Raw genomic sequence first — 9,512 nt, forward strand, 5'->3', positions numbered from 1 at the left:
GGGGGGGGGGGGGGGAGGGGGAAGGGGGGGTTATTTTTTATTTTTTTTTTTTTTTTGGAAAAGGGAAAAACTATTTAAAAAACAGCAGAGAAAATTAAAAATGAGAAAAAAAAAAAAAGGGGGGGGGGGGTGTTTTTAATACCCCCCCCCCCCCAAAAAGGAGCAAAAAGGATGACATTCTTTTTTACCATTTGATGTTTTTTTTCTTCCCCCCCCCCCCCCCCCCCCCCCCCCGCCAAAAAATAAAATCTTGAACACAGTCAAACCTTTGGTTCTCAACCTGACAACCCTTTCATGCTGATACATCAGCATGACAAAAAAGTGAGAGTTTACCACTAACCCTGTGAAACTGCAACACAAAGATAACATTTTGGGAAATTGTGCTGTGAATATTTTTGTGGGTTTGTTTTTGTTTGTTTTGCTTTTGTTGCTGGGGAAATTGGCGATTAGGACAATTTTAAAACAAAAAAGCCCTCAAGAGTGCTAATGCTGCTAAGGGTGTGAAAGAAACCACACAGGCAATTGAAGAGAGAGAAAAATGGTTGTTGATTTGGATAAATGAAAGGTAGGTAGGCAGTGACAGCATTTTGGAAGCAATGACATGAAGATGCTGCATACTGATCTCTTGGAAGACACCCCTGGAATGAGTACTGAAAGTGATTCACTTAAGGCTGCAGAGGGTGGTTTGATAAATTTTAGGATTGTTTGCTTATAGACATGTGCTGTATAAAAGAAAAGTTAAAATCACTTGGGCGTCTGGGATGAAAAAATGATTTGGTTTTCAAACAAATTGCTTCTGGAACAGCTCCAGAACGAATTAAGTCCGAGAACTGTGATTCCAGTCGTTGAGCACAAAGGAATACATTTGTAGACTTTATAGTAACAGATTTCAGGAGAAAGTGGAATCAAACACACTGCCTGCCATGCTCCACCTTCCAGACTCCTGTCCATTTGAACCAGGTATGAAGTAATCAGTGAGTAAGTACCCTTGTATGGATGTGTTTTAGTTATTTAGCTATAGATCTGGGGCTTAACTTTTGTTTGTTTTTTTGTTAATCCTCACCTGAAGATATTTTTCCAGTGATTTTTGAAAAGAGTGGGAAGGGAGGGGGGGGGAGAGAGAAACACTGATTATTTGCTTCCCACAGGCCCCAACCAGGGCCAGGGATCAAGCCTACAACCGAGGTATGAGCCCTTGACTGGAATTGAACACGGGCCGATGCGCTATACACTGAGCCAAACCAGCTAAGCTTAACTTCTTAATTCCTGATTTTAACAAGACCATTTTATCCTGAAGTGCGTTCTCTTCCAGCTTTATTCTCCAATCTTCACCCAAGAAGAAACAGCTAAATAAAGATAATTTGACAAAAAAAAATGAAACTGCAACACGAAGATAAGGCACAAAGGAGAAAAGTCTATGAGGCCTATAGCACTGACTGTGTGTGGTCAGTGCAAACACCACAGAAGGCACATCTCCCTTCCCATCCCAGCTTCATCAAGCCCACTCACCACCAAACCTCCCCAGCAGTGCTTCAGAGGCAGCATGAAAGACAAACGAGAGCCAGGAGAGCACTCGTTCCCACCGAACCTCTTGTCAGCCCTTTTCCACTTGGTACTAGGACTCTGCACAGACCTTTTGGTGGCAGCAAGGAGTCCTTCCCTAAAAACCCACTTGATGTCACAATCTGACAGTCATTTTAAACCCTGCAATGTTAGTAATTTCTTCGTTGCAACCACTACACCTATTATCTGTTAGCTCTCCACTTCAAATAGCTGGGTCAAAGTCAAGCAGCACCCTCTGATGTATTTCAACATACATTATCATCCCTGTCAGGGAGTCACTTAAATTAGCTAAATGAGTTAGCGTATCTAAATTGCAGGTGACAAATTCCAACATGCAATACCAGACTTCAAAGTATTAAAAAAAAAAGCATTGACTGACACATTAGAAAGTCAGGGAGTACAGGACAATGAGTTAAAACATTTTTAGGGCCTTAGACTGCAATGTTCTCCCCCTTCAAGTGGACCAAATTCAGGGTTAATTTTGATCAGCTATCACGTTCTCAAAGGTGAAATCAGGGGCCATGTTATACATACATTACATAGAGGAATAAAGGATAAGAACTCCAGGAATGCAAGCCAGTGCATAATACTGCAGCAAATTTAAGTGTTGCAAGGGGGGAAGGGGGGGGGGGGAGGGGACTCTAGAATTCTATAATCAGTATAAATAGTTTCTTAAAAATGAAGGCAAAATTAAAATCTTTTCAGACACACTAAAGCTGAAAACCACAAGCAGACCCACATTACAAGACATGCTAAAAAAAAGCCCTTCAAGTGGAAGTTAAATAGATCTACACAAAATAATGAGTACTAGAGATAGTAAATATGTTGGTAAATGTAAGGTACACTTTTTAAAAAGCTCTTTAAAAGATTACTGGATGTTTAAAACAAAAATAGTTTTATTATGGGATTCATATGTTGAAGTATGACAATTACAAAGGGAGAAGTGAAATGAAGTTCACTGTAATACTCTTACATGCCAATTGGTAGGTGTGTACCTGAGGAAAGACTTGTTAAGGATGTATACTATAAACCCTAAAGCAACAATTAAAATAACCCTACAAAGAATTATAGTTTATAGTCCAATAAAGTAGATAAAGTGAACCACAAAGTGACGTTCAGTTAATTCAAGAGAAAGGAGAAGGGAAAAGGAAATGAACAAATGTGATCAATACAAAAAATAGAAAGATGATATATTTAAATCCATCTATGGCACATTAAGCATAATTGGTCTAAACACCCCAAGTAAAAAGCAGAGATTGTCAAATTGGATAAAAATGCATGACCCAGCTGTATTTGCATAAAAGAAACCCCCTTTACATATGAAGAAACAGTTTAAAATAAAAAGGATGGGACATCAGCATCATGATGAAGTGAGAGGATGCCATTAACAACTAAATAAAGAATCCCTACTCCACAAACATCTGAAAGATCCACACAGTGGAACATCTGAAGGTGGGCGTATTGAAACAAGAGGAGGCGGGACAAGGGAAGAACAGATGCTGGCTGCTGACATAATTCAGTGCCACCCATGGCTCCAGTGAGTGTGACAGCAGTGGAGAAGCTGGGCCTGAAGTGTAAGAGAAGCAGAAGCACTTTTCCCTCCAAAAGGCATTTCCCTTCCCCCTCATCAGTACAGAGCCAAGTAGAGGTGGCTGGAAGGCTTAAACAGCGGTTCTGCCGCCAACGACCTTTGTTAAGGGAAGGAGGAAGGGGGAGGCACAAGATAGCCAATTTGCCTCCGTGCCCCACAGTCCGGCAGGGCATGGTAACGCTGAGACATACCAAACAGCACGGTGAAAAGGAAGCACCTACCTATCAACCTGCTGAACTGTTAGGAGCAAAACAGTAAACATGAAGGAATACTATCTCAAAGGCGCAGGCAGAAAACCGTCAAATACCAGGAACCATAACTGGGAGCACAGAAAAATGACATCTCCAGAAACTCAAAGCCATGGAAGACAGTGTTTTATTTATGTATTTATTAATATATATTGATTTCAGAGAGGAAGGGAGAGGGAGAGAAACATCAATGATGAGAGAATCATTGATTGGCTGCCTCCTGCATGCCCCACACTGGGGATGGAATCCACAAGCCGGGCATGTGCCCTTGACCAGAATTGAACCCAGGACCCTTCAGTCCGCAGCTCTATCCATTGAGTCAAAACCAGCTAGGGCTGGAAGGCAGTATTTTAAGTGACTGAATTCAAGGTTACACTTATAAAGAAACTCAACGATATACAAGAAAACTCAGACAGTCCAAAGAGCTCAGGAATAAAATTAATGAACAGAAGTACTTTATCAAACAAACTAAAACTATAAAAGAACCAAGCAAAAATTCTGTAGTTGAAGACCTCAATAAAGGAGATGAATCCACCAGAGACCATTCGAAATAGAGGACAGAAGAGGGAATTAGTGAACTTGAAGACAGAAACCTAGAAATGAGCCAGTAGGAAGAGAGAAAACTAAACAATGAAAGAACTCTATGAAAACTGATTAGAAAGAGCAACATAAGGGGCTGTGGCCACTGGGGTCTCAAGATGCAAAAACTTACTCTTAGGGCCATTAACTAGTATATTTCATACCCTGAGGCCAGAAAGGCCATTGCTAACTCCCTGTAATCTTGGAATGAGACCCTTACCTCTAGGTTGGCTACTCTACCTGACAACCCACCTACTATCTATCGACTGGACTTACTACAAGGCGATGCGGCAAAAGCTGGCGTGGTAGCTGACTTTGAGAAGTTTAATGTCCCATGCCAAAAAATTAGTACAGTGCCCTGGTGGGTGCAGAAGAAAAAAGGTGTGAATTGTTGTGCTAAGTTTCTGTCTCTCTCACAGACCAGAACTGAGCAATAGGAGACAGAGCTGGGAAAGAAAAACAAATTATTTGATCAGATGACCACTGAGGATTTGAATGAAATCTTCCAGAAGCCAAATTAGATAACAAGTATACCAACTGGTCTCACAAGCCAATTGAGAATTTATAAACTTGAGTCTGGGATCTGTTCTATTCTTGTATTATAAAATCTGGACATTAAAAACAATGATATAGGCCCAGTTGGTGTGGCTCAGTAGTTGAGCATCAACGGATAAGAGGTCATCGGTTCAATTCCTGGTCAGGACATATGCACGATTTTGGGCTCAATCCCCGATGGGGGGCATGCAGGAGGCAGCTGATAAATGACTCTCTCTTCATTGATGTTTTTATCTTTCTACCCCTCTCCCTCCCTGTCTCTCCAAAATCAATACAATAAAATATTTAAAATGATAATAATAATATACTGAAAAAAAACACTCACAATACAAAAAGAGCAACATAAGGGTAACAGGCAAACCAGAGGGAAAAGGAATAGAGAGCCTACTCAAAGAAATTAATGAGAACTTCCCTATGGAAAGAACTAAAGTCTAGAATAGAGGAAGCTAACAGAACACCTAATTATATCAACGTAAAAAGATGTTCTCCAAGACATATTTAATTCAAACTGTTAAATGACAAAGAAAGAATTCTCAAGGCAGCTGGGGGGTGGCAGGTGGGGGGGAGGGACTATAACTTGCAAAGAAAACCCCATTAGAGTATCATAAGATTTCTCAGTAGAAACATTATAAGATAGGAGTAGGCAGAAATATTTAAAATATTGAAAGACAGAAACCATCAGTCAAAGATAATACACCCAGCAAAGATATCCTTTATTTATTTATTTATTTATTTATTTATTTATTTATTTTTATTGATTTCAGAGAGGAAGGGAGAGAGAGAGAAAGAGACATCAATGATGAGAATCATTGATTGGCTGCCTCCTGCACACCCGCTATTGGGAATCAGCCCGCAACCCAGGCACGTGCCCTTGACTGGAATTGAACCTGAGACCCTTCAGTCTGCAGATCAACGCTCCATCTACTGAGCCAAACCAGCCAGGGCAATATATCCTTTAGATATGAAGGAGAAATAAAGGCTTTCCCAGACAAATCAAAGCTAAGAGCATTTACCACCAAGAGACCTTCATTACAAGAATTGTTAAAAGGAGCTCTTCGCCCTAACCGGTTTGGCTCGGTGGATAGAGCGCCTGCCTGTAGACTGAAAGGTCCCAGGTTCGATTCCGGTCAAGGGCATGTACCTCGGTTGCGGGCACATCCCCAGTGGGAGGTGTGCAGGAGGCAGCTGATCGATGTTTCTCTCTCATCGATGTTTCTAACTCTCTATCCCTCTCCCTTCCTCTCTGTAAAAAAATCAATAAAATATATTTAAAAAAAAAAAAAATAAATAAAATAAAATAAAAGGAGCTCTTCTACTGGAAACAAAGACAAAAATATTTAAAGCTTTGTGTAAGATGGCTTACAGACAGAAGCAGAAAACTATAAGTTTTTTCAGAATATGATATTAAGTAGTTATACCAAAGGTCTAAGGAGGGAGAGGGCATTAAAAATAATTATAACTGTCTATGATCCTTTTTAGTCAAGTGTCCAAAACTTGATATTTTTAAACAAATTTCCCCAAATCAAATTCTAAATGAAGAAATAAAACTGTTACTATTTGCAGATGACATGCTCCTATATATAGAAAACCCTAAAGACTCTACCAAAAACTATCCTATATAATAAAAGGCTAATATGCAAATAGACCGAACAGCAGAACAACCAAACCGAACAACTGGTAGCTATGACATGCACTGACCACCAGGGGGCACGTGCGGAACATGGCGGGCATCAGCAGCAGGCGGCAGAGAGTGGAACATGGCAGGCATCAGCCACAACTAGATGGTAGAGCAGGTGAGCAGGTGCACCAGACCAAAGCGGAGCGCCGGTGTCATCGAGGCGAGCTCTGGTGGTTACTGAAAATTCTTTGCTTCCGTGCACCGCAGTCCGCCCGGCGCTTGCACCTGCTCGCTGGCGCCAGCTCCACTCGCATCTGCTGCCGGCGCTGGAGCCGCCGCTCACACCCACCGCCAGTGCCCGGCGCTGGCCCCGATCATTCGGCGCCATCAGTGGGTGCAAGTGGTGGCTGCCGGCCCCGATCGCCCCTCAGGGCTTCTCCACCTCCCCCTGCTCCTGAGGGGTGATCGGGGCCAGTAGCCACCTCTTGCAGCTGCTGCCGGCACTGGTCCCGCTCACACCCGCAGCTGGTGCCAGAGCTGCTGCTCGCACCTGCTGCCGGCACATGGCACCGGTCCCAATCACTCGGCACCATCAGCGGTGCAAGCAGAGCCAGTGCCATCAGCATGTGGGGGTGGCGGGAGCGAGACTGCCAGTGGACAGCGGACTGGAGGCTGTGGTGGGGGCGCAAAGGATGGGCCAAGACCCGCCCCTGTGCCCACCGCAGCCTCGCAGCTCACAGTTCCTTTCAATGTGCATGAATTCGTGCACTGGGCCCCTAGTTAGAAATAATAAACAAGTACAATAAAGCTACAGGATACAAAATCAATATGCAAAAATCCACTGTGTTCCTATATACTAACAATAAAATATCAAAAAGAGAAATGAAGGAAACAATCCTATTAACAATTGCAACAAAAAGAATAAAATACCTAGGAATAAATTTAACAAAGGAGGTGAGGACCTGTATACTGAAAAGTATAAGACACTGTTGAAAGAAATTGAAGAATACACAGAAATATGAAGATATTTTGCGTTCATGGACTGGAAAAATTAATATTAAAAAGGCCATCTTACTTAAAGCAGTTTACAGATTTAATGCAATCCCCATCAAAATCCCAATGGCATTTTTTCACAGAAACAGAACAAAAAAAATACTCAAATTTGGATGGAAGCACAAAAGACCCCGAATACCCAAAGTAATCCTGAGAAAAAAGTATAAAGCCAGAGGCATCACACTCCCTGACTTCAAATTATACTATAAAACTACAGTAATCAAAACAGTATGATTTTGGCAAAACACAGGTTTATGGGACAGAATTGAGAGTCCAGAAATAAACCCACACACACATATGGGCAACTAATTTTCAACAAAGGAGCCAAAAACATACAATGGAGAAAGAAAAGTTTCTTCAATAAATGGTGTTGGGAAAACTAGAAAGCCACATTTAAAAGAATGAAACTAGACTGCTATCTAACACCAAATAGATTAAAGATTAAATATAAGACCTGAAACAATAAAATACATAGAAAAAAAAAATAGGCACTAAACTTACGGACCATGGTCTCAGAGGAGTTTTTTGTAAACCCGTTCACAAAGGCAAGGGAAGTAAAAGCAAAAATTAAGAATAGCCGAAACCGGTTTGGCTCAGTGGATAGAGTGTCGGCCTGCGGACTGAAAGGTCCCAGGTTCGATTCCGGTCAAGGGCATGTACCTGGGTTGCGGGCACATCCACCGGGGATGTGCCGGAGGCGGCTGATCGATGTTTCTCTCTCATCGATGTTTCCAGCTCTCTGTCTCTCTCCCTTCCTCTCTGTAAAAAATCAATAAAATATTTTTTAAAAAAAATTAAGAATAGAGCTACCATATGACCCAGCAATTCCTCTTCTGGGTATACTAGTATAGCTGAAAATTTTGAAAACACTTGTAAAGATGTACGTACCTCTATGTTCACTGCAGCATTAGTCACATAGCTAGCACATGGAAACAACTTAAGTTTCCTTCTTTGGATGACTGAATAAAGAAGATGTGGTACATCAAGTGTCCAGCTGTCGGGTTGGCTATTCAATCAAAGCGTAATATGCTAATGATATGCTAAGGCTGCTCAATCGCTCACTATGACATGCACTGACCACCAGGCGGCAGATGCTCCAACTGGTAGGTTAGCTTGCTGCTGGGGTCCAGCCGACTGACTGAGCGAGATGGGCCGGACACACCCTGGAGCCCTCCCACAATCCCTCCCCAGTTGGCCAACCTCCTGCGTCTCTCCCCAGCCCTGACTGCGCACCGGTGGGGTCTCTTGGCCTGGCCTGCGCCCGCTCGCAATCCAGGATCCCTAGGGGGATATTGGAGAGCCAGTTTCGGCCCAATCCCACAGGCCAGGCCAAGGGACCCCACTGGTGCACAAATTCGAGCACCAGGCCTCTAGTATTATAATGAAATACTACTCAGCCATATAAAAGAAGAAACATTGCCATTTGTGATAACATGGATGGATCATGAGAGTATTATACTAAATGAAATAATTCAGAAAAGGAGAACTGTATGATTTCACTTATACTTGTGGGATATAAAACAAAAGGAACAAATGAACAAAAGAAAAGCTCAAAGATACAGACACCAGAATGGGGGTTACCAGAAGGAAAGAAGGGTAGAGGACAAAGAGGGTACAGGGGTCAAGTATAGACTATACAGACGTCATTGTATAGATTCATACCTGAAACTTATATAATGTTATTATCAACCCATGTAACCCCAATAAATTTAATTTTTAAAAAGTTTAAAAGATGGATGGAAAAAGATACATGATAATACTAATCAAAAGAAAACTGGAGTGGCATAATTAATATCAAAGTCATTGTAGTGCAAAAAATAATACAGAGCTGTATCATAATGGGAAAAGGCTCAATTCATCGAGATGCTATAACAAATCTAGTAATTTATGCACTTAAAAACAAAGCTTCCATATGACATGCAGTCCCAGATTTTGCTGAGGAACTGAGATCCCAGGAGCCGTCTCCCAGCCCTGGCCTGCAGGAGGGGGATGGAGAGGTGGCCCTGGTGCTTCTGGGCAGGCCCTCACCAGACGCCATGGGCCGCCGCCCCCTGTGGCTGGGGCACGGAGGCCTGGGCCCAGTGCCCTCCTAGAGGCCTGCCAGCACCAACACCACCCTTGCCCCAAGTCTTTTAACCTGGGTGTTAGCATTTTAGAGACCCCTCAGGAGTTCTGGCCACAGACTAACTGCCCCCTCCCCAGCTGGGACCTCTTGGCAAGACTGTAACTAGTGATGTTTTTACAACCAAAGACTCTATTTTGTGGTTTAAGGAAAATAAAATTGACTGCATTTAAAAAAAAAATA

Source organism: Myotis lucifugus, unplaced genomic scaffold (assembly GCF_000147115.1).
Source record: "Myotis lucifugus unplaced genomic scaffold, Myoluc2.0 scaffold_231, whole genome shotgun sequence".
NCBI lineage: Eukaryota > Metazoa > Chordata > Mammalia > Chiroptera > Vespertilionidae > Myotis > Myotis lucifugus.